This window comes from Pinus tabuliformis, chromosome 2_1, assembly GCF_031772625.1.
Source record: "Pinus tabuliformis cultivar Carrire ecotype Pingquan chromosome 2_1, CPIR1, whole genome shotgun sequence".
Classification (NCBI taxonomy): Eukaryota; Viridiplantae; Streptophyta; class Pinopsida; order Pinales; family Pinaceae; genus Pinus; species Pinus tabuliformis.
In genome coordinates, this window is record NC_142299.1 from 188741324 (window position 1) to 188767412 (window position 26089).

The following is a 26089-nucleotide window of genomic DNA, read 5'->3' on the forward strand; positions in this document are numbered from 1 at the left end:
AGTAATATTTTCCTCTAGTTCTATGAGTTTAAAGGGAATATTGAAGTTGGCGTGTAGCGATGTGTTTGAACCTATTTTAATTCCATGATTGGGTAAATATGTGTACTATGTATCATTTATAGATGAATTCTAGAGGAATACATGGATTTGATTCATTAGGAAGAAACATAAAGTCTTTGACAAGTTCAAAGAGTTTAAGTCTCTTATGGAAAATCACATAGAGAAGAAAGTAAAGTTATTGAGGAAAAATAATGTTGGACAATTCAATGGGAATGAATTTGAAGAATTCTATAAGTAATGCAGTATAGCAAGGAAGAAGACTTCTCCATACACAACTCAACCTAATGGATTTCAGAAAGGATGAACAAGATGTTGATGGAGAGAGAAAGGAACATACTCAGTAGTACCAATTTAGGACAAAACTTCTAGGTGGAGACAATGGACATTTCATGTTATCTAGTAAATAGATCACCCTCATCAACTTTGAATGAAAAGACTCCACATGAGGTATGGCCTGGTAAGAAACCTTATCTTAAACATCTTAGGACATTTGGTCTTGATTCTTATGTACATGTTGCAAAGGAGAATATGATTAACCTAGATAAGAAAGACAAAATGTGTATCTTTATTGGATATAAAGATGGATTGAAAGGTTATAAACTTTGGAACCTAGAAACTATGAAGTTCATGTATATTCAAGATGTTGTCAAAAAATAGGTCCTACCAAGGGAGAAAGAACTACAAAATATATATTTTTAATTTAAGGATGATGAATTAGACTCTATAGAATAATATGAATCAAAAAAAGAAGATCCATAAACTTCAGCATTGAGGAGATCGGTTAAGGAAAAAAGGCATCCAAAAAGGTATACTCCACTTGATTTCCATTCAAATTGTACTTTATTTATTATTGATGATGATCCTATAACTATTAAGAATATGTTGGATTCATTGGGTGGAAGACTTTGGAAAATGGCCATGGTGAAGAAACAAAATCCTTGGACAAGAATGAGGGTTGGGTTTTAGTGGAGTTATTGGCTGAAATAAATTCCATTGGAATTAATTGGGTGTTTAAGAAGAAGTTGAATGTAGAAGGTAGAATGAAGAAAGGAAATTATTGATTTGTAGTAAAGGGATATTCCAAGGTAGGGCAAATTGAGTTTTGTGATATTTTTTCTCCTATTTCCAAGTTAAAATATACTATATTTCTTTTATCTATTGTTGTTTCCTTGGATCTTGAAGTAGAATAAATGGATGTGAAGAAAAAATTCCTATAGCGGGATCTAGAAGAGGAATTCTACATTAAGAAACAAGAAGTATTTGTTGTGAAAGGAAATAGAGACCTAATATGTAGGCTGAAAAAGTCCGTATATGGGTTAAAGTAATCACGAAGGATGTGGTATCAAATATTTGATAGTTATATTCTAGGATGTGGCTTCACAAGGAGAAAAATAGATCATTGTGTATATTTAAAATTAGGTAGTGATATTGCTATTATTTTAGCTTTTATGTGTATGATATATTGTTGATTATAAATGTCATGAAAATCATCTAGGATGTGAAAACTCACCTGTTCTCTAAATTTTACATGAAGGATATTGGTGTTGCAAATTTTTTCTTTGGGACAAAAATTAAAAGAAATAGGGAAACCTGAATTTTTGATTATGTCAAAGGAAGTATATCTAAAAACTAGGGAAAGAGCATTGAATGTATCAATAAAGAGGGATTTTCAAGAATTTTCATAGAACTACATGCTATGGAATGTGTTACCAAGGAAGATCAAGATTGGATAGACTGTTGGACATACATGGCTTTGTTGATGCAAACTATGCTCGATATCTAGATCATAAAATTAGTATAATTGGATATGTTTTTAACCTATTTGAACTAGAAATCAATTGGATGAGAAAAAGATAATTTGTAGTGGCACTCTCAACTAAAGAATTTGAATACATGGTAGCCACTCATGCGAACAAGGAATAAGTATGGTTACAAAGGTTGTGTTTGGGTAATGGATTGGTACAAGAAGTCGTAAGGATAGATTGTGATAGCTAAAGTGAAACATTCTTTGAAAAAAAGTCGACTTATCATTCAAATCATATTAATGTTCAATATGACTTCGTGAGAGATATGACTAAAGGAAAGAAGGTGTTTTTGGAAAAAGTGGACACTTTGAAGACTGTTGTAGTTTAACGAATTCTATGAGCATTGAGAAGCACTCTTGGAGTAGAGAAACAATTGGAATTATTTCCCTAGATTTTTGATCATCTATTCCTCTAACCCCCTATGTGCAAAGAAAAAAACAAGTGGGAGAATGTTGGGTATGTGTTATATTATTTGCAAGACTATCCTCGCATGCTATAAAATGTGTGATTTGTAGTGGGTGGTGTTAGCCTCTTGTTGCGATAGGTGTTCATTTTTCATGATTGACATTTTACATGCCAAATATGTCATACTTTGCATGCTGCAATGTTCCATATTTCCATAAGAGACCAAAGAAGAAGCCATGAAGTGTGCTAGTCCAAATGCCACTGCTGCATTCCAATTTTGATGACTTAACCATTTTAAAAAGAATGTTCTATAAAAGGGAGGGCCAAACAGCTTAACCTTGGTCTCCCTAGGTTTCAATTTCCTGTTTTAGAATATAGAGAATGATATCTGTCCAAACAGCTTAATCTTGGCAGATTTGTAGATAGGTAGAGAATCAAAGGAGCCCAACTGCTTAATCTGGGCCCTTGGCAGAAATAAGTGTAGATTTAGATAGGAAGGCAATCAAAAGAAAAAATTGTAAAGCTGGGTCTGCAAGTCTAAGTGCACCCAAACCAAAGAGAAGAAAAAATGTTAGGAAAGTAGGCTGGGTAGGTAGTTTTTGAGGTTGCAGAATGATGATTCATGATCAATTTTGTGTTTCTAAGTGTTATATCTTTTCAGATCACAGTCATGATGCAGTTTTTCATCTGGAGGAACTCAAACTGGACATAACTAACTTCCCTTTCTCCTTATTCCCCAAATCACTCACTAATTTTCCCAAAGAGGTCAAGATCTGCTTGAGCCTCTTAGTCTCATCATGTTCCATAACATTGGCCTTGGTGAAGATCTCCCTCACTCAAGGATTTCCATTCTTCTGTTACAAAGTTCTATTCCCCCAAAATAACCTAAGGTTCCTTACCTTAGTGCTTTCTCATCATCTTCATATTAACTACTGACTCTATTATGTAAATCCCCATCTACTTTCCCCTTCCCCTACTAGATCTTTGTTAATAACTCCCCTATGTACATATCCCACCTTGTAGCGCTATAACTATGTATTTTTTTCAGTCCTGGGACATAGTAGTCCACCTGGGACTATTATGAACCCATCTGTGTCATGAAACTAGGATTGGTCTAAACCTCTAGTTAGACCAAGAACCTTTACCCACCTTGCTGTCCTCAAAACCCAGTAACTTTACCCCTCTGCAATCATTTTCACAAAGATAGTGTTTAAAGGTTTTAATAAAACATTAAGTTTGGTTCTCCCCGCTTGTACAAACCCATAAAACCCACAAAACCAAAGTTTAACCCTCCTCGCGGTGTTTATGAAGATCCGAATATTTGTGCAAATCCCCCGTATAAACCTGCCGCCAGCTCCGTCTCCCGTCAACCCTCCGATCCGCCACTCCCAGATTCGACGGCTCTCGGCGATTTCGGAGCCATCCCGTTGCCCAACCTTTAGCGCCCGATGGCTTGGCAGTTTTTCCGTCGTATAGAAGGACGCGCGTCTGCCTGTGATTGCATTAGAGCTGCTCTGACAGTTACCGCCCTCGTACAGAAGGCGGTCCGATGAAAACCACAAACTGCCTTCTGTCCCTCCCCCTGACGACTGCACCAGGACACTACCACATCATCTGCACACGTCGGCCTCCTGCCGAGTCACCCTTGCCATGTCGCTACCATTGTGTCCCTGCCATGTCATCCACCGTACATGCTGATGTCACCCTGCTGACGTCATCCTACCATGTCATCCGCCGTACCATGGTCCCACCCGTTGATGTCATTATCAATTTTTGGCGCAAGAGGCGAATATCATGCTTAGGAAGCCCAGATTCAAATTCTGAGACAATTTTTCATGCGCGATTAGCGCCTAGTGCTAATCACACATGGCTACGTGAAATGGGCCAAAGTGGAAAGCCCCTCATTGTGCATCCCCCAGCAAGCCCAAAAGGCGCTGAATGACCCGTTTTTCTTCGCGAGGCATGCAAAAAGGATCAAAAGATAGTTCTAAAGGAAAAAGAGGGCCAAACAACGGCCATTAAATTTTGATTTGACCCACAGCGAAGGAGAGAACCGGCCCGATTCATTTGCCAAAGAGTATCAGAGGAAAGATGAAGCGACAAAGAGTATTAGTTAAATTTTTAATGGAAATTTTCAGTTCCCAAAGCAGGTCAACATTGAATGGCCTCCAACAAAGTCAAATCAGATGGTGTAAGCCCATCCCAGCTCTCAAATCACAGTTAAAGCACTTAAAGCCACCGAACTACAATGGAGCAGAAGTCCATGCGCAGTTATTGTAGAAGCACTGCACCAAGCCACCGAGGACAACGCATTAATTCCAGTTAAAAGAAAGAGCTCCTCAGACCCTTGTAGACATGCAAAATGTTGCTTTCAGTGTAGAGGCCAACCTAATTGCCAAAAAAAAAAAAGAGCTAGAATGGAAAGAAGAACCACCTTTAAGGAAGAACCCTCAGCCTTAGAACAAAAGCTTGATGCTATTATCAGTGGCATGCAAAGGCTGGGAGACAGAGTAGAAAGTGTTGAGAGGAGATCATCATGGGAAGGACAACAGTCCAATACCATAAGGAACCCAAATTTTAGGAAAACGCAGAACACAAATGCTGGTAGGTCAAGCCCAGATCATGACATAAGACCCCCTTTCCAAGAAAACTATGCTGAGGCATCCACCTCTAGTGAACCCATAGAAGACACTCACATGAATCTGATGGATCTAAAGGGTGAGCATCAAACTTTTCTGAGCCAAGAAGACCAAGATAAGCATAACTTCAGTCAATTTCAGACTAAGTCGGGTGAGTCTTTTGATTTTAAACAGGGTTATGATACTGCTGTGTATGAAGTACACAAACAATATAAGCTGAGAACTAGGACCATTGACATTTCTGAACCTAGCAAAACAAAGGATGGCAAACAACCCAACAAGATTAAGAGCAAGGCTGTCATAACTGAACCAGCTGATACAAATGTCCCAAACCCGCATCAAGTGACTGTAGAAGACATAACAGAAGCACAGCCTTCTGTAGATCAGCTTTTGCCACCTTCTTCCTCTGAGCAAAACTCGAACAACGTTCCAAAAAGCCCTCCTGAAGTTGAAAAACCGCAAGCAATCAATTCCCATAATGCTGATAAACAAGAGCAAACAATAGATAATTCAAATGAAACAGAAAAAACTGCCATTATCAACACCAAGACTCCATTGGAAAAGCCATTTAATTTAGAGGCAGAAATAGCTAAGTTGAAGATATCCATCCCCCTCTCAGAACTTGCCAAGCACGATGTATATAGGCAACAAATTCAAAGATCACTTCAAATACCAGAGAATAAGGATGATGTAAATGTTCTGGATGATACCCCTGAACTGTTGTTTGGCCCAGAAGTTAATGGAAAATCAACATATGGACCTATTCCACCCTTTTATGTCAGTTTGCATATACATGACAAAGTTTTGCACAATGCTATGTTTGATTCAGGAGCATCACACAATCTGATGCCCAAAGCAGTTATGGAAAAGCTGAACCTTGATATTACAAGACCCTACAAAGATTTGTACTCATTTGACTCAAGTCAAGTCAAGTGTTTAGGCCTCATTAAAGACTTGTGTGTCTCCTTAGTTCAATATCCCAACAAGACCATCCTCATGGATGTGGTGGTGGCTGACATCCCACCAAAGTATGGTATGCTCCTGTCAAGATCATGGGGAGCAAAGCTCCAAGGATCCCTTCAACTAGATCTCTCCTATGCTACTATTTCAGTCTTTGGGCAACCAAAGAGACTGTACAGAGAAACACTTATGAAATATGTGGTAAGTAGTGAGAGCAGGCCTGAAAATTTTCCTATTTATTCAATCCATTCTGATATGGATTCCTTTATTTTGTTTAATGATGATACAAATTCCCCAACTGATGATGAGCCTTTGGCTCTAGAACAACAAGCACACATCAATGAAGAATCGATTGCACATACCCATGAGACTGTCACAACAATTAATGCAACCAGCATGCTAGAAGAACCTCCCCAAACAAAAATTTCAAATCTGCCCACTACAAGAATGACTGAAACTCTCAGTACTGAACACAAGCAAGAAATCACATGGTACTTAGAGTTTGATGGCTCGGTCAACAAGTTAGGAGCAGGGGCAGGTGTATGGATTCACAATACGCATAACAATCATGCAGAAGGCCATGCCTACAGACTGAATTTCAAATGCACAAATAACATGGCAGAGTATGAGGCTCTGCTTTTAGGCCTTAAACTGCTCAAAGCTCTAGGAGCTGCAAAAGTGTCTATTTTAGGGGACTCTGACTTAATCATACAACAGATGAAAGGTAACTTTGTAACCAATGACAATAGAATGAGGGCCTATAGGACTGCTGCCACTAATATACTCAATGCATTCACAGAATTCAAGCTGGCCAAGATTTCAAGAGAGCATAACATTCATGCACACAGCCTAGCCACCTTTGCTAGTACATGCAAGCTTCCCTTTGAGCCAAACCATCACTTTACCGCTGAAATAAAACATAGGCCCGCTGTCCCAAATAACGTTAAAGATTGGCAAGTGTTCGAAAATGATACCCAGATTAATAATTTCCTCACTCTTGAGCATGAATTTACGAATATTAACATTGACATGGATGCTATGAAGGATGCCCAACAGCAAACAAATGAAAACCAGCAGGCTGTAACAGCTGCAACAGCCAAACAAATCCTAAACCCGACTGTTTTTGACAAAACAAACATAGAACAGCTGAAACAAATGCATTTGGAAGAAATTGCCAAAACAGAGGCAGAGATCATTGACTTAAAGGACAATTTTCTGCCTGCTGGCCTAACCCCATTAGAAGACATGTTTGACACTAATGATGTTCCCAGAAAGCCAAAATTACAACCATTGAACGCTGCTATAGAAGAACACAACATTGGGACAACAGAGAATCCCAAAATGATCAAATTGTCCAAAAATTTACCACTTGATCAAAAGCCCAAGTACATTGATTTGTTTAAAGAGTTCCAAGATGTATTTGCTTGGAGTTATGAGGACTTGAAGTCCTATGACACTTCAATAATTCAACACACCATTCCCTTAAAACCAAACCAGAAACCTTTCAAACAGAAACTTAGAAGAATTAACCCTATGCTTCTTCCCATGATTGAGAAGGAAGTAAAGAGGATGTTTGAAGCAGGCATAATAGCACCCATCAGATTTTCTGAATGGGTATCCAATCTTGTTCCCACAAGAAAGAAGACAGGTGAGATTAGACTTTGTGTAGATCTGAGAAATTTAAACCAAGTCTCCCTAAAAGACCACTATCCTTTGCCCAAGATGGATCACATCCTACAAAGAGTAGTGGGGTCATCTAGAATCCCTTTGCTAGATGGCTTTTCAGGTTTCAATCAAATACTTGTTCACCTGGATGACCAAGACAAGACAGCCTTTACCACATCGTGGGGAACATTTAAGTATGTTAAGATGCCATTCGGACTTAAAAACGTTGGTGCTACCTTTCAAAGAGCAATGGATATTGCTTTTGCCAAAGAAATACATGACTTCCTAGTTGTCTATCTTGATGATCTTACCCCATTTTCCAAATATGATGAAGAGCACCTCAAGCACTTGAGGCAAATATTCATAACATGTAGGAAGTATGGCATTTCCTTAAATCCAAAGAAGTCCCTGTTTGGCCTTGAAGAAGGCAAAATACTTGGCCACATCATATCAAAAGATGGGATTAGAATAGATCCTGAAAGAATTCAAGCCATGTTACACTAAAAAATGTCACCTTGACTACTTACAGTTAGTATGGCTCAAATCAACAGTCATGCTACCCTCTTAGGCAAGTCTCATGCCTCTGTTATCCATCTCAAACTCAAAGAAGAGAGAAAGTCTTGTAAAAACTATGTTTATCTCTGGGGTCGCAGGTTCTCTCTAGCCTTACCTGCGGGGACGCTGACCTTGTTCACAAAATATGCGTCCATGGACGCTCTGTATGTTAAGGGACAGGTGCGTCCCTCTGTAAAAGGCAAAATGCGCGAGTTTTATCTTGAAAAAGTTACTTGTGGTTACTTCTAGAACATTCTAGAGGTCGGTTTGATGAAATGGATGCGCCTCCAGTTGGTTCATGTATCTCTATTAAGGGGGAACTTATCCCATCAATAAGGGAGCTATCCCACCCATAGAGGGGGATGATCCCATTGATAGTGGACCTGAATAACCTCTTTATAGCACTATAAATAAAGACATTGAGCCAGAGGGAGGAGAGGTTGGAGCTATACATTTTCTTTGGGTAAATGCTGCAGGATTTAGGTCTTCCATTAGAGCCTTTGTGAGGAGAGATTGTCTTTACTTGATTCTACTTGGAAGAGGGTGAGCTTTGTCAAAGTAGAGGAAAACCCTTGATGGACCCTGGGAGGAACTTGCACAACACCAAGGCCAGGTTGTAAGAGTTTCTTTGTTTCGTTATTAATACAAACTGGTTTATTTTTCTCAATAGCTTGTGTTAATGAGTTATTTCATGTGTTCCTTGGTCTGCATGTTGAATATATGTTTTATTATATGAAATGCAAGTGCTTGGTAATTGTTTGATTGTTTGTGGTTGTAGGAATTGACTTGAAGGAGGAGCTCATCCGGATCGTCAAGAACGGACTTCAACAACAGCGTTTTGGAATAAGGTAAGCCTAAACACTTGTAGTTTTCATGTTGTAAAAGGTGTATTTAGAGAAAGATCACTCCATTTTGTCTTGTTTGTCATTAGAACGTCTTAGACTTCTAGGAAGGTCAGTCGTGTCCGCACCCTTGACAAATTCCGTGTGACAAATTGGCGACTCCACTGGGGATAGATTCCATTGATGAGAAAAGTCTTTTCCTTTATGTGAACTTTGCTTTGAGAAAATTGGTTTATTTTTCTGGTTTTGGCTCTGTGATTCTGTCTCTGGGTGGGTTAGCTTAGGATTAGTTTTATTTTGGTTTTTCTTGAGTTTTTCAGACGGACGCACCCTCTGAGTGCTGCACAGTGCGTCCCTGGACGCACTTTTGCTGTGTGCACAGAGCGGGCCCGCACCTGTGCTAACGGGTTGCCTGCGTCCCCTGCCAAAATTTGAGAAAATTCCATTTTTTGCCTTTTTTGCTCTTAGATTTTGTTTTTTCTTAGTTTTTTCTACCCAGATTCATTAGTCCCTTGCCCAGAATCTTCACCTAAGCTTGTTCCTGCTCTTAGCTTTCATCAATTGGGTGTTTTGAGTCTCTTTCTTGAGAAATTCTTGATTTGATTTCCTTTGATCATTACTTGGAGGTTTGTCTCAGTCTTTTCACAATTTTGCATCTTTTTGCTTCTGTTTTTGCAAAAAAATTTCCCCCTCATTCGCCGGGGGGGGGCTAAATTGTGTATGAGTGTTAATCGCCTTTGAGTGTTTTTATGTTTTGATCTTTGGAACTCTCACCCAATTTTCTCGACTTGCACTTGATTGGTTCTTAGATTACATTAGAATCATCTTGTGTTTGAGAATTCTCTTGCATAGATCACATTTGCATAATTAGAATTCTCATTTTCAGAATATTAATGAAAAATGTGCATAGATTACATTTGCATACTTTTCAAGTGAATTGTGCATAGATTACAATTGCATAGTTTACATTCTGAAAAAATCAATTGTAGATTTAGATCAGCTTTCTTTGATTTGAATTTACACAGAAATAAAATAAAAATGGTTTGGAATTGATTTGCATTAGTTTTTCTTGATGAAATTAGTGCATTAGGGAATTTGTTATATTTTCTCTTTGTGATCAATTTTTGCATTGTTGGAAGTGAATGGAAACTCTCTCCTTAGTTTAATTAGGATTCATCGAATTGAAAAGATTACATTATCATATTCGATTGCATTCAGTTGAGTCGGGTCATAACACCATTGGTTTCATCTCCATTTACCCATTTGAGTAATAACAGCCTTAATAACACAGCGCTTAATTAAAATTCATCTAGTAATTTTTACATTTCTAGGGCTCTGAAACACCAACATAGCTTAGGCTAGGGTCTTGGAGTAGGTGAGTACTTAACTCTCCAAGACTACAAAACCAAATAGATAGTTTATCTTGAGTAGAATAAATCCAATTGTTTCAATTGCACTCTTAAAAAGCTCCTCTTAAAGGAGAAGCACGAGCTCGTGTCCGAACCAGTGAGGGGATCATTCCCCCCTCGTTGGGAACGACGCCAGACAGTACGTATTACAAACGGTAAACCTCAGATTAACCATTGTCGAGGAGCCAGGGGTCACTTATCGGTAAACCTTGGATTGTTGTCAAGGAGCCGGTAAGGGGATTGAGCTTGCTACTCTGCCCTTGCGTGCTGTCGGAGTTTAGACTGTTCCCCCAGGTGTATTTGTTACTGTTGGTGACCTTAGTGACCATAATCTTTAGGGTTCTACCGAGGTGACGGTGGAGGGAAGGTCCCACTGTACCTGGAGCAGACGTCGGTTATACTCACTTGGATTTTCCGGGGGGTTCACTTCACTTCGAGACGGTTAAAGTGGAGGAACTTGTGCCGGTCTATTCATTAAGCAGGTTGCCGGGGTAACTGTTCCACCCGCCATTTCTGTACTGAATTCTGCGAGGTTGGGCTTCATCACCAACTAGTGTTTTCGGTCCGGAGAGCTTACTGTTTGTGTGTGGTTTGACTCCTAGATTTGATAGCGCGTGTTAATTTGTTTGTTTTTACTTTTAGAGACCATAGGTGTGAATTGTGAATTTTAGTTGTTAAGTGTGAATTGTGAATTGTTAATTTTAGGTTTAAATTGTTAATAAAATTCACTGAAGTTGAATATAATGGCAAATGTTCCGGAATTTATCAACCTAGGAACCCCTCCTAATGAGAATCCTAGTACTTTTCCTTACTTTGGAAATGTTGGTCCTCCTTATATGGCTACTTTGTCATTACCTGGATTTACAATAGGTTTACCGATATGGTTATTTTCAACTTCGTTGGCCCAAAATACTCCAATTGTTCAACCTCAACCGAATGCTTCTCCTTCACAGAGTTCACCATCTCAACATCACCAACCTTCTGTTGACCCTTTACCTTCTTCGCCTAATTTTTCTTCCTCCATTTCTTCCTCTTCGCCTGGTAAAAGCCTTGATGCTAGTAACCAGGAGGCTAAGAAGAAGAAGAAAGGGAAGAAGAAGAAGAAGAAGAAGAAGAAAGATAAGAAAGAAGTCAACCAACCAACCATGGCTGTAAGTGTTAGTTGTGTTGAGAAAAATTCCGACATGCATCGTAAACCCAAATACCCTTGCAGGCTTTGTAAGGGTGACCACTTCCTTGTCAATTGTCCTGGTATTCCAAAGGTCTTGGAAGTATGGTCAGAAAAATCTCATCAACTTTCCATTGATCCATCAACCAGTGATAGTCAGGTTCCTGGGAAAAAGGGTAAAGTTAGGTTTCCTTGTAAGTTATGCAAAGGGAGTCATCAAACTCACATTTGCCCTCACATGGATGAAGCCTCAACATTGTTGGAAAAACTTACTGTTCCACAGCAAGAATTTCCAACTGGTTACCGTAAACTTTCTCCCAACCTGCCGTCAACTGACGGAGTGATTGATCTAAATTCAAGTACAGTCAATCACACTCTCCCATTGGAGAGTGAAACTCATGTCACTCAGGTTGATGATCAATTAGTTGATCAAGTGGTCGATTCAATTTCATGTTCGGTCGATCCCACTTTCCATCTAGAGAGTGAACTTCATACCGCTCAGGTTCTTCTTGTTACTTCAGATTCTTCTATGCCGGGGGGCATTTCACCTGCTTCTACAGAACCCCCTCCAAGCACTGAGGTCTTTTCCTTTGATTGGAATAGACTGACAGAACCTCGTCTTCCTTCCTCCATCCCTTTCCAAATCATTGTCAAGGCTGGTGGTAGGGACATACATCGTACTCAGGTAGATGAAGGTGCTTCTGTCAGTATTTTATCCTCAACTGTTTGGAAAGCTTTGGGTTCCCCTCAGCTTGCGCCTATTACGCAGAATCTGAAAGCTTTTAACCGAACCATTAGTGAACCTTTAGGGATCCTTCCTAAGTTTTCTATTACCTTGGAAGGTAAAACTGTCTGTATTGATCTTATGGTAGTTCGAGGTCCCTTGGATTTCAATTTACTCCTTGGGCGAGACTATGTTTATGCAATGAAAGCTGTCGTATCGACACTCTTTCGCGTGATGTCTTTCCCTCACAATAGCAGTATTGTGACTGTAGATCAGCTTTCGTTCCCTAGTCTTGTTTCGACTACCAATAATATGACACCCCTAAATGTTCCTGATTCTAAAGTGGTATCTACCCTGCCACGGGTTAATTATGTGGCAACTGGTCCCATGTTTTCAGTTACCGATGTAAGTGAGCCTCTCACTGTTGATTTAGATCCGGTAATTGACATGGAAAACTCTATGGGATTACTTGAACACGATGTTCTTATCCCTTTTGAGTCCCTTGACATGCGTTCCTTCCAGAGAGCTATTCTTCCTTCAGATGAAGACCTTTTGGAAGCCATGATCAAGGTGTGTCCATTGACATGTCTTTCTTCCAGTTGGAAGCCATGATCAAGGGACGAGGATAGTTTGTTCCTCTCTCAACCTCGTTAAAAAATGAAATTGGATGTTATGAGGAAAGTTCCTGTTACTGAGTCAACCTCATTAAAAAATGAATCAGGTAGATAGTAGGTTATATAGGAAAGTAGATTTAGCGAGGAAAGTTCCTTTTACTGTGTCAACCTCGTTAAAAAATGAATCAGTCTGTTCGAGGACAGTTCCTTTTCCTGTGCCAACCTCGTTAAAAAATGAAACAGGCTAGTATGAGGATAGTTCTTTTACTGAGTCAACCTCATTAAAAAATGAATCAGCTAGATTTTAGGATACGTAGATAGATGTAGAAAGTAGGGTTCCGAGGAAAGTTCCTTTTACTGTGTCAACCTCGTTAAAAAATGAATCAGTTCCGAGGAAAGTTCCTTTTACTGTGTCAACCTCGTTAAAAAATGAATCAGTTGATGAGGATAGTTCTTTTACTGAGTCAACCTCATTAAAAAATGAATCAGGTAGGTTTTAGGATATGTAGGTAGATTGTCGAAAGTAAGTGTGTATGAGGATAGTTCCTGTTACTGAGTCAACCTCGTTAAAAAATGAATCAGGTTTGAGGATAGTTCCTGTTATTGAGTCAACCTCGTTAAAAAATGAATCATGTATGAGGATAGTTCTTTTCTTGTGTCAACCTCCTTAAAAATGAAACAACTCCCTTTTCAAGTTAAATATTGAAAGTAAACCTTCATTTCATCCAGCCGGTTGAATGCAATGAAGCCTGGGGGGCATGTACCTTGCTTTGCATCATTATGCTGGGGGCATGCGAACTTTTTGAGCATAGTTCCTTGTCTTGTGTCAAGCTCGTTAAAAAATGAAACAAGGAGTCTTGAGCATAGTTCCTTGTCTTGTGTCAAGCTCATTAAAAAATGAAACAAGGGTAGGTTAAATAGGTAGATTATAGAGCATAGTTCCTTGTCTTGTGTCAAGCTCATTAAAAAATGAATCAAGGATTTTAGAGCATAGTTCCTTGTCTTGTGTCAAGCTCGTTAAAAAATGAATCGAGGTTTTTTAGAGTAGAGTTTTTGTTAGGTAGATTGTAGAGAATAGTTACGAGCATAGTTCCTTATCTTGTGTCAAGCTCGTTTAAAAAATGAAACAACTCCCACAAGTCTTTCCAAGATCTTGAAAGTAAAGCTTCATTCCATCCACCTCATTGAATGCAATGAAGCTTGGGGGGCATGTACCTTGATTTGCATCATTATGCTGGGGGCATGTGAACTTATAACAAGCATAGTTTTTCATTTCAAGCTTGCGTAAACATGAAACCGAATCCGAGCATAGTTCTTTTCCTGTGTCAAGCTCATTAAAAAATGAAACAAATCCTCCTCTACTTGAGTCGAGAGATTGACTAGATCTCGTAAATGTTAAGTTGTATGTTTAGGTTAGTTATTTCAGTTTTTTGCATAATTTTCTTACAGTTTTAGGTCAAGTCTTTCAAATGATCTCGTTCATGAACCTTCATTTCATCCAACTGGTTGAATGAAATGAAGCTGGGGGGCATGCGCTCTAGCAGTTACGCTTAGGGGGCATCAAGCACAGTTTTATCTCTGTTTCAAGCTTGTGTAAAAATGAAACTACTCTGAAGCATAGTTTTTCTCTGTTTCAAGCTTTTGTAAAAATGAAACCTATCTCGAGTCAATTTCAGTTATTTTCAAGACTCGTTAAACTCATGAAAATACCGAGATTATTTTGCTATCTTTCATTCTCGTAAAACAAATGAAAATGCCGAGATCTTTCCGTCTTTTCCTACTCGTAAATTAAATTGAAAGTCGGCCATATGAGTACATTTTTATCATTTTTTCAAACTCGTTAAAACTTACGAAAAAGTGAAAACCATGAGTACATTTTTATCCCTTTTTCGAACTCGTTAAAACTTACGAAAAAGTGAAACCTCAGAGTCATCTTTTAAGCCCTTTTCTGACTCCTAAAACATGAAAAGATCGCCGAGCGTTTCTTTTTCACTCGTTAAAACGGAATTAAAAGACGGTCCCCTTTTAGCTCTTTTCTGACCGCAAAATCAGGAAAAGATTGCCGGGTTTTTGTCGTTTCGAACTCGATAAGGAAATAAAACGACGTGTCCTTGATCGTTTTTTACTTTTCAGGTCAACGACACTATTATGAAAGTACTCCTTGGTCGCAAGATCAAGCGGTTCCCCCAGGTATTATTTTATACTTTTTCGGGCTTGAGGGACACAAATATACGAAAAAGTTCAACGTGGAGTCTCCTTTAGTTTTTTCAGACTCTCTAAAATTGAAAAACGCCGAGTTTCTCCTATACTGGGCTCGTTAAAACTTTTACAGTAGAGGACCTATTCAATTACAAACAGGAACGAACCACTCCTTCCTAGGGTTCGAATTTAAACTAGGTTGGACTCATCCGAAGGATGAGCTTATAATCAAGCATATGTTATCCTCCTCAAGCTTGTTAAAAATAAAGAGGTACTTGCCAGAAATGGTGGGGGAAAAGAGAGAAGAATGAACCTGTTTGTCACCTTTTGTCTCAAACGAAACTTTATTACCACTCTTGAACACGACACTTTTATATTTCACCTGGCTTGGGAAATCTTTTACCTCACAGTTGACCAAATCACTTTGAAAATCTTTAACCGGGTTCAGGGATTAACTTTGAGTTATTCGTCACCAAACCATCTGTTGTGTCGTTATGTGTTCAAGAGGTCTGCAAGCAAAACTTTCATCTGCAAAATACTTATCATCCATTTGACCATCCCTGAGTCAGTCCTTACAGCAACATTTCTTCAACTTGAACAATGATTTCGTGTTGCAGGCTTGCCTGCAACGAGTCGCTTTCTATCGACATCGACACATTATCTAGAAAGATGACTTAGGAATCGACAGTACCTTGAAGTCTGCATGCATCAATGGCAGGTTTCTCGCCTTTGACGACAGTTTACATCATTGACTTTCGATCAAAGGATTCCGTGAAGTGTTCGACATCAGAACATCTATTCACATTTCACGGGTTGTGCTTGGTACTTTGAGAACCATTGACATTACTGGTGGTCTCTCTCACGCTTGTTAACAGTTCACATCATCGACTGGTAATCAAGTGGTTTCTACCATGTTCGACATCGAATCATTTAATCACATGGCTAGAATCGTACCAATTCGGGAAGTAGAAGTGAAGACCCTGGATCTAGTTTCTACCATCCAGGCTGCGAGGAGTTTTGTATTCATTATCTATATAGACTAATCATAAACAGATGGCTGCGTCCATACTGTGTCTACAAAAGTCTATAAAAATGATGTACTGCAAGATCATTCCTGTATCAGAATAGTTAGTCCATTAGTTAAAGTTTTGAATCTGAGTATGGGAATGCCTACCTCAGTAATGATATAATCTTATCCATGTATTTTGTGTTGAAAATTGCAGGTTCCAACCAGGCCATCCACAAGGCAATCCTTGAAATGATAAAGCGCTTCACCCTTCCTAGAATTACAAAACCCTATTCTATTCCAGGCTTCGCACTTTAGGGGGCAATCTGTTACACTAAAAAATGTCACCTTGACTACTTACAGTTAGTATGGCTCAAATCAACAGTCATGCTACCCTCTTAGGCAAGTCTCATGCCTCTGTTATCCATCTCAAACTCAAAGAAGAGAGAAAGTCTTGTAAAAACTATGTTTATCTCTGGGGTCGCAGGTTCTCTCTAGCCTTACTTGCGGGGACGCTGACCTTGTTCACAAAATATGCGTCCATGGACGCTCTGTATGTTAAGGGACAGGTGCGTCCCTCTGTAAAAGGCAAAATGCGCGAGTTTTATCTTGAAAAAGTTACTTGTGGTTACTTCTAGAACATTCTAGAGGTCGGTTTGATGAAATGGATGCGCCTCCAGTTGGTTCATGTATCTCTATTAAGGGGGAACTTATCCCATCAATAAGGGAGCTATCCCACCCATAGAGGGGGATGATCCCATTGATAGTGGACCTGAATAACCTCTTTATAGCACTATAAATAAAGACATTGAGCCAGAGGGAGGAGAGGTTGGAGCTATACATTTTCTTTGGGTAAATGCTGCAGGATTTAGGTCTTCCATTAGAGCCTTTGTGAGGAGAGATTGTCTTTACTTGATTCTACTTGGAAGAGGGTGAGCTTTGTCAAAGTAGAGGAAAACCCTTGATGGACCCTGGGAGGAACTTGCACAACACCAAGGCCAGGTTGTAAGAGTTTCTTTGTTTCGTTATTAATACAAACTGGTTTATTTTTCTCAATAGCTTGTGTTAATGAGTTATTTCATGTGTTCCTTGGTCTGCATGTTGAATATATGTTTTATTATATGAAATGCAAGTGCTTGGTAATTGTTTGATTGTTTGTGGTTGCAGGAATTGACTTGAAGGAGGAGCTCATCCGGATCGTCAAGAACGGACTTCAACAACAGCGTTTTGGAATAAGGTAAGCCTAAACACTTGTAGTTTTCATGTTGTAAAAGGTGTATTTAGAGAAAGATCACTCCATTTTGTCTTGTTTGTCATTAGAACGTCTTAGACTTCTAGGAAGGTCAGTCGTGTCCGCACCCTTGACAAATTCCGTGTGACAAGCCATCCTCCAAATCCCATATCCCAGAAACATAAAAGAGCTGCAAGCATTCCTTGGAAAAATCAACTTCTTAAGAAGATTTATCCCAAACCTAGCTGAACTGATACGACTGTTAAGCAATATGTTAAAAAAGGATGCCAAGGTAAAATGGTCTCTTGAAACCAAGCAAGCATTTGAGAGTATCAAAACAGCCTTAACCCAAACCCCTGTCCTCACCAGCCCACAATTTGACAAAGATTTTATCATTTTTTCTTTTGCATCTGATCATACTATAGCTGTTGTCCTTTTGCAAAAGGATGAACAGGGAGCTGAAAAGCCGATTGCATTTTTCAGCCGAGCCTTAAGAGACGCCCCTTTGAAGTACCCGATCATAGAAAAGCAGGCCTATGCACTCGTTAAGGCCATCAAGGATTTCAGAGTGTACATTTTATATTCACATGTGATTGCCTATGTCCCAAATGCTGTTGTAAAAGACATACTAACCCAAGAGGGATTAGAAGGCAAAAGAGGCAAGTGGATAGCAAACATCCTTGAGTATGACATAGAAATAAAACCAACCAAGCTGATAAAGGGACAAGGTTTAGCCAAACTGATGTCCGAAACAAACTTTCAAGCCTTAGACATTAACCAGCTGGACAATGAACAGGAGCTGGCGACTCCACAGATCGGTGAGACCTTTTTGCAATCTCCATGGTATGCTGATATATGTTTTGTACTGTTAAACCTATTTGCTCCACCAGGATTGTCCAGAACCAAGAAAAGATTTTTGAAAATGAAGGCCTTAAGGTTTTGTGTCATAGACGGTGCATTATTTTGGAGAAATCATGAAGGTATATTGCTTAATTGTTTAACCATGAGTGAAACTAACAATGTCATGAAAGAATTCCATGCAGGTGACTGTGGAGGACATCTATATTGGAAGTCCACTGCTGATAAAATCTTAAGGGCTGGTTTCTATTGGCCCTCTCTTTTTGCAGATGTAAAGAAGTTTGCCATGTCATGTCACAAATGCCAAATCTTTGAGGGCAAAAGAAAGTTGTTGCCCCTGCCCCTGAAACCCATATCAACCGAGAAGCCTTTTCAACAATGGGGTCTTGACTTCATTGGAGAAATCCATCCCTCTTCCTTAGGCCAGCACAAATGGATCCTAACAGCCACTGACTATTTCACTAAGTGGGTTGAAGCCATCCCATGCAGACAAGCCAATGACACCATCATTATCCAATTCCTTGAGTGCAATATCCTTTCTAGATTTGGCTGCCCTGAGAAAATCATCACTGACAATGCCGTTGCCTTCAAATCCAAAAAAATGATCAATTTTTGCCACCAATTTCATATTACCTTGGGCCACTCTACAGCCTATTACCCTCAAGGCAATGGCTTGGCCGAATCCTCCAACAAAAGCCTCATCAACATCATAAAGAAAGTGCTAGAAAAGAACAAGAAGAACTGGCACAAAAAGCTGGTAAATGCCCTATGGGCAGACAGACTTTCAACAAAGAGGTCCATTGGGATGAGCCCTTATGAGCTAGTATATGGCATGGAGGCTAGATTTCCTTCATCCTTGGGCATTCCTACTATTAAGCTGTTACAGGAGATTCAGGCTGAACCAAATGATATTCAAAGAAGAATTAATCAGACCATTCATCTTCAGCAAACCAGAGAGCAAGTTTATGACAGAGCTCAAATTTTGCAAGAAAAACTCAAAAAGATGTTTGATAAGAGAGTTAAAGCTGAGGATTTCTACATTGGTGACAAAGTTCTAAGGTGGGACTCACGAAGAGAAGACAAGGGCAAACATGCAAAGTTTGATTTTTTATGGAAAGGTCCATTTGTTATTTCTGTTGTTTAGGGAAATAACACTTATTTTCTCAAATCTGTAGAGGATAGTTCTGCTGAAGAAGGCCCTATCAATGGCCGTATGCTGAAACATTACCATGATCCCTTTTAAGGGATACAGTCCAGCTTTGTATATATCTTCTGTACAGTAATATTTGTATATATCAACGTTTTGTTTTATTTTTCTGAATATTAGAGGAGCAACAATAAATCTTGTGGAGATACAGCCAATACAAGTGTTCCAGTTTTAAAAGCCCTGTCTCTGTACTAATTTCAACAAAACAGCAAGAGTGGCACAGTCACATCACAACAATTCATGGTAAAGGGGAGCTGTTTGCAGTCTTCAGTCAAAAATATCAAAACAGAGGAGTTTTTTTAGTTTCATATCAGCACCCTTGGTCAAAGCAAAAGTAAAGCAAACACATCAGTTTTGATCCATGATTTGAGAATGTTTCAAAGGCAATGCTCAAGCAACATTCTACATAATAGCAAGCACGCAGAAGAAAGCAGGCAGTGCTATGCATTTCACAATATTTCAGTTAAGGAGAAGGTTGTTCATATTACAAAGTTTCCATTATCTAACAGCCAACATAAAGAAGTTCCTTCAATCCACAGCAACCACAGAAGATCAAGGCAGTCTGACCTGCTGTTCTTGGCTTTTCACAAGGAAAAGCCATCCCCAAGTGGAGCCACTGTTAGCCTCCTGTTGCGACAGGTGTTCATTTTTCATGATTGACATTTTACATGCCAAATATGTCATACTTTGCATGCTGCAATGTTCCATATTTCCAGAAGAGACCAAAGAAGAAGCCATGAAGTGTGCTAGTCCAAATGCCACTGCTGCATTCCAATTTTGATGACTTAACCATTTTAAAAAGAATGTTCTATAAAAGGGAGGGCCAAACAACTTAACCTTGGTCTCCCTAGGTTTCAATTTCCTGTTTTAGAATATAGAGAATGATATATGTCCAAACAGCTTAATCTTGGCAGATTGGTAGATAGGTAGAGAATCAAAGGAGCCCAACTGCTTAATCTAGGCCCTTGGTAGAAATAAGTGTAGATTTAGATAGGAAGGCAATCAAAAGAAAAAATTGTAAAGCTGGGTCTGTAAGTCTAAGTGCACCCAAACCAAAGAGAAGAAAAAATGTTAGGAAAGTAGGCTGGGTAGGTAGTTCTTGAGGTTGCAGAACGATGATTCATGATCAATTTTGTGTTTCTAAGTGTTATATCTTTTCAGATCACAGTCATGATGCAGTTTTTTATCTGGAGGAACTCAAACTGGACATAACTAACTTCCCTTTCTCCTTATTCCCCAAATCACTCACTAATTTTCCCAAAGAGGTCAAGATCTGCTTGAGCCTCTTAGTCTCATCATGTTCCATAACAGTGGCATTGGTGAAGATCTCCCTCACTCAAGGATTTCCATTCTTCTGTTACAAAGTTCTATTCCCCCAAAATAACTTAAGGTTCCTTACCTTAGCCCTTTCTCATCATCTTCATATTAACTACTGACTCTATTATGTAAATCCCCATCTGTTTTCCCCTTCCCCTACTAGATCTATGTTAATAACTCCCCTATGTACATATCCCACCTTGTAGCACTATAGCTATGTATTTTTTTCAGTCCTGGGACATAGTAGTCCACCTGGGACTATTATGAACCCATCCGTGTCATGAAACTGGGATTGGTCTAAACCTCTGGTTAGACCAAGAACCTTTACCCACCTCGTTGTCCTCAAAACCCAGTAACTTTACCCCTCCGCAATCATTTGCACAAAGATAGTGTTTAAAGGTTTTAATAAAACATTAAGTTTGGTTCTCCCCACTTGTACAAACCCATAAAACCCACAAAACCAAAGTTTAACCCTCCCCGCGGCGTTTATGAAGATCCGAATATTCGCGCAGATCCCCCGTATAAACCTGCCGCCAGCTCCGTCTCCCGTCAACCCTCCGATCCGCCACTCCCAGATCCGACGGCTCTCGGTGATTTCGGAGCCATCCCGTCGCCCGACCTTTAGCGCCCGATGGCTTGGCGGTTTTTCCATCGTACAGAAGGACGCGCGTCCGCCTGTGATTGCATCGGAGCTGCTCTGACAGTTACCGCCCTCGTACAGAAGGCGGTCCGATGAAAACCACAAACCGCCTTCTGTCCCTCCCCCTGACGACTGCACCAGGACACTACCACATCATCTGCACACGTCGGCCTCCTGCCGAGTCACCCTTGCCACGTCGCTGCCACCGTGTCCCTGCCACGTCATCCATCATACATGTTGACATCACCCTGCTGACATCATCCTGCCATGTCATCCATCGTACCATGGTCCCACCCATTGACGTCATGCTGATGTCATTATCAGTTTTTGGTGTAAGAGGCGAAAATCGTGCTTAGGAAGCCCGGATTCAAATTCTGAGGCAGTTTTTCATGCGCGGCCGAAGTGGAAAGCCCCTCATTGTGTAGCTCCAAGAAAGCCCAAAAGGTGCCGAATGACCCGTTTTTCTTTGCGAGGCATGCAGAAAGGATCAAAAGAGAGTTCTAAAGGAAAAAGAGGGCCAAACAGCGACCATTAAATTTTGATTTGACCCACAGCGAAGGAGAGAACCGGCCCGATTCATTTGCCAAAGAGTATCAGAGGAAAGATGAAGCGGCAAAGAGTGTTAGTTAAATTTTTAATGGAAATCTTCAGTTCCCAAAGCAGGTCAACATTGAATGGCCTCCAGCAAAGTCAAATTAGATGGTGTAAGCCCATCCCAGCTCTCAAATCACAGTTAAAGAAATTAAAGCCACCGAACTACAATGGAGCAGAAGTTCATGCGCAGTTATTGCAGAAGCACTGCACCAAGCCACCGAGGACAACGCATTAATTCAGTTTCGATATGGCTACCCTCAGTACAGCCCATAGATATTTTCTTGCATTTATTCCTGATAGGTTTAGGTTAAAGTAATCTTTTACTTTCAGACTTGTTTAGGTCAAAGCTGTAATAAACAATTTTGGAGAATTTTTTATATATATACCACCCTCTGTATTGTTTTAAGGGTTGGTCGATTGATAATTTCCACTAGAGACTCGCACTGTATACCTGATGTGTTTCACTTGGTCAAAGATTGCTGAAGAGATTGGAGGAATGACTGTCTGCTCTGTGTCTAATGATTTGAGGAAGTGAATGTGGAATTCTTGTGCTGCAACATGACTCAATAAGTGCTTCTTACCTCTGTTTTCATCGTTTCACCATCTAAATAGCAGAAAGAAAGATTAGCTTAGAACTTGTTTAACTGCACTCTAGGCTCAATTTCTGTTGTTTCTTTATGTTTCTTCATCTGAAACTGAACTAGACATGAATATGAATTCCCTGTGGCTCATATTTACTCTAATTCACATGTGTTTGACAGTTATCTAGGGATTCTTTACTGCCCCTAGATAGAACTCATTCCCCTTTTCTCTGCTAAGCTGAATGAGAGATTCTTAAATGCCTCTCTTTCCTTGGCATTCTTTCCATCCTTTAAACCTGAAAAATTGCTCCATGTGCAGCTACCTTGCTCCTTATTCCTCTTGTGACCAAGAAAACGCACCAGCAGTCCTACTCCTTGACTCCATGCCCAATGGTTTGAAACTTTCACACTATACATACCTCTTTACCTAAAAACATCAATCTTCCCACCAAAACACAAACAAACACCCTGAGCTCAATAACTAGCCTAAAATCCCCCTCAACAAAGCTAAACCATAAAGAGAGAGCCCTCTCTGACTGCAGGTGGGCTAGAATCTGCAGTCCAAAGTTGGTCTGTGGTTACCTCGGCCGTATCCCTTTACTCCAACCTGAGGGACAACCTGAGTGATAACAGGTGGGTAACAACCCCCCCTATTCGGAGGTGGATGTCCCCTTGCACATGTTTTTTAGGGAAGTACCACAAAAAAAAATAGGGCAGCTTTTTGAATCTCTTTTTGGCATTTATTGGCACATGATTTTGCTAGAAGTAGTTTTTATGATGCATGGTGATTTTTCCCAAGGATTTGTAGATTTATTTAAGGAACTATTATTATATTATAATCCAGGGTAAATGGATTGGAAATTCATGGATGACATGAAATGTATATGTTTTATTATGTGTGTGTGTGTGTGTGTGTGCTTATGTGTGTGTTTTTCATTGCATCTTTTCTAATTTATTAAGGATCTATCTATGGAAATTAAATGTATGGTGTTAAAACCTAAAATTGTCTTACGACAATTGTTATTCTAGTATAAGATGGATATGTTGTCTGTTAATCTAATCATTGAGGCAATTATTTAGGGTTAACAATTTTGTATAAAAAATTCCTTACCCATGCTTCGATGTATTACCTCCTTGGTGGGGTGATTATATCTTGCTTAATTTCTAGCACAAATATTTCTTCATCTATTTCTTCAGAGTATGACCATAGTTGTTCAACAATTGATAGTTGCTCTTGATTTTGATCAATGAATGTACACAACCAATTCTTGATCACATCCTCTGGAAAGCGAGTCCTGAGTAATAAAATGTTGGGAACTAGGTTAATAATGGCGGGGGGTAGTGAATCAATATTAAGACTATTTTTTCGATTGTCACCACTTTAAAATTTTCCATTTACTTACAATCCATTCATGAAGAAATCCAGTAACATGTCATGTAAGTAGCAACAAAAGTAAATACATGAACATCACAGAAACCCCATAATAAACATACACATATGAAACCCATAATGTTTAACGTGGAAACCCATAAAGGGAGAAAACCACAAATATTTTTTTGTTATGATGTGAATCTAAAGCCACCATTAAGATTACATCAAGTTTCGTGAGCACCCACACATAGGAAGCACTAACTATCTTAATTTTTTTGTTGGCACCAACCAACAAGAAGAGACAAATTCCTAACTCATTTGGTAGCACCCAATAGCAGGAATCACCATCTCCCTCTTTGTAGACATCTTATCAAAGTACAAGAAGCACCAACTCCTTGATTTTGCAACCACCTACTTGCAGGAGGTACCAACCACCAATTTATTCTTCCAACACCCACTTTGATGGAAGTATCAACTTCCCAATATGCTAGTACCAACCTGATGAACCTGCAAAACAATTATTTCATTTGATTTTCAAATTATATCTATAGGTGACTATTAACTAGGAACTTGTTGCTCATTCCTTTGGCTCCTACTTGGTTATATTTCAACTCAATGTTCTCTATATTTGACTCTACTCATCTTCATCAATACACTCATCCTTCTATCCTCCCTAGGAATCATGACCACATTACTCTCATGTGCTTCACTTGCTAATTCAACTTGCTTTACAATAGCTCTTGGCCTTACTTTTCTCAGAGGCACTCTCAATCACACCCCCACGGTATCTACTTGTTTACTACTGTTTTCTTCACCCCTGTAACACATGGCTTGATGCAAAGTCTACAATACAATGCACAAAGATCAAATGTGACTTTCATTTACTCTTATAGGGATCGAGGATGCACTTCAGTATGGCTCAACTTGCTTGGTGTTGGACACAATGTTGTCATTGATTGACACTTGTGATTGATCTTCGATATTAAAGTACAACCATTTATGTCAAGTGAAGCAGTGAGATGGTTGTTTAGGTTATTTAGTAGAGAACTATCATATTAGCATAAAAATTGAAGAATCCTTAAAAACATTGTAACTACGGCTAGTGGATGAATGGCTCAATGGATGTTAGGTTGAAGGCACTATATTTATAGAATATCAAGTAAAAATAACTTGTGACCTATATCATTGGATAGTCCTCAGAAACACTGTTAGGCCCTGAAATTGTTGTATCTAATGCATATTTTTTCCCATTTGATGCCTTCCTTATTCCCTTGTTTTACTAGTTTATGAACCTTTATATTGCACTTGTATAATCTTTTGATGCAATAGCGGAGATTTACATTTGGTTTGCATTTTATACCTTCTCTATATTCATTTCTTAGGTTTGATGTTCATTAATGTTGTTCATGCAATTCCTGCACTCCATAGAGATCCTGCACCAAAATGGAGGTATATGTCGATTACTTCATCATTCAAGCTTTCCATGGAGGAAATTCTAGCTGGTAGTTAAGATGCACATATGGAATTATCTTGGATCCTTCTTGATAGTCATAGGTGCACATATCATTCATTGACATGTTCTTGCACTAAAGAGCAACATTCCTGCACTAGAGAGCCACCAATTTGGAGCTTCAACATACCGGCATGCTTTCGAGAAAATTGAGGAAGCTTTTTGTTAACAATTATGTCCTAACACCTTCCCATGAGTTGTATTGCACCTAGGTCACATGTGTGGGTCTCTAGAAGAAAATCAACAAATCTGCTCAAAATCCACACAATTTCCAAACTGCCAAGTTTTACCTCGATTTGCATGAATATGGAGGAGAATATTGAAAATATAAGCATATGGGGTTTTTATCAGTATAACAAATTATGTAGAACCAAAACCATTTCCAAATATTCGAAATGGTTTAAAAGTTACATGAGGGTCTTTGAGGCAGTTTTATAAAAAGAGACTATTTTTCCAGAATTCTAGGAACTTGCTAGATTTGTAAAAAAATGGAAATTTCATATCAAATTCGTGTCTCCTTTATTAGATATTGGTTGTAATAGAACTCATTTGGATGGGAAGTTGTTATGATCCCCTCTCATTTAGTTTTTGCTTGGTTTGGCTTGTTCAAAACTTGTCATGTCATTTTAAAGTTATATAAAAGCCAAATCATGGCTCTGTAAAGGGGAAAGAAAGCTAGACTTTGTATTCTCGTGCCACTGAGCTGAGTGTTGGGGGATCTTCCCCTT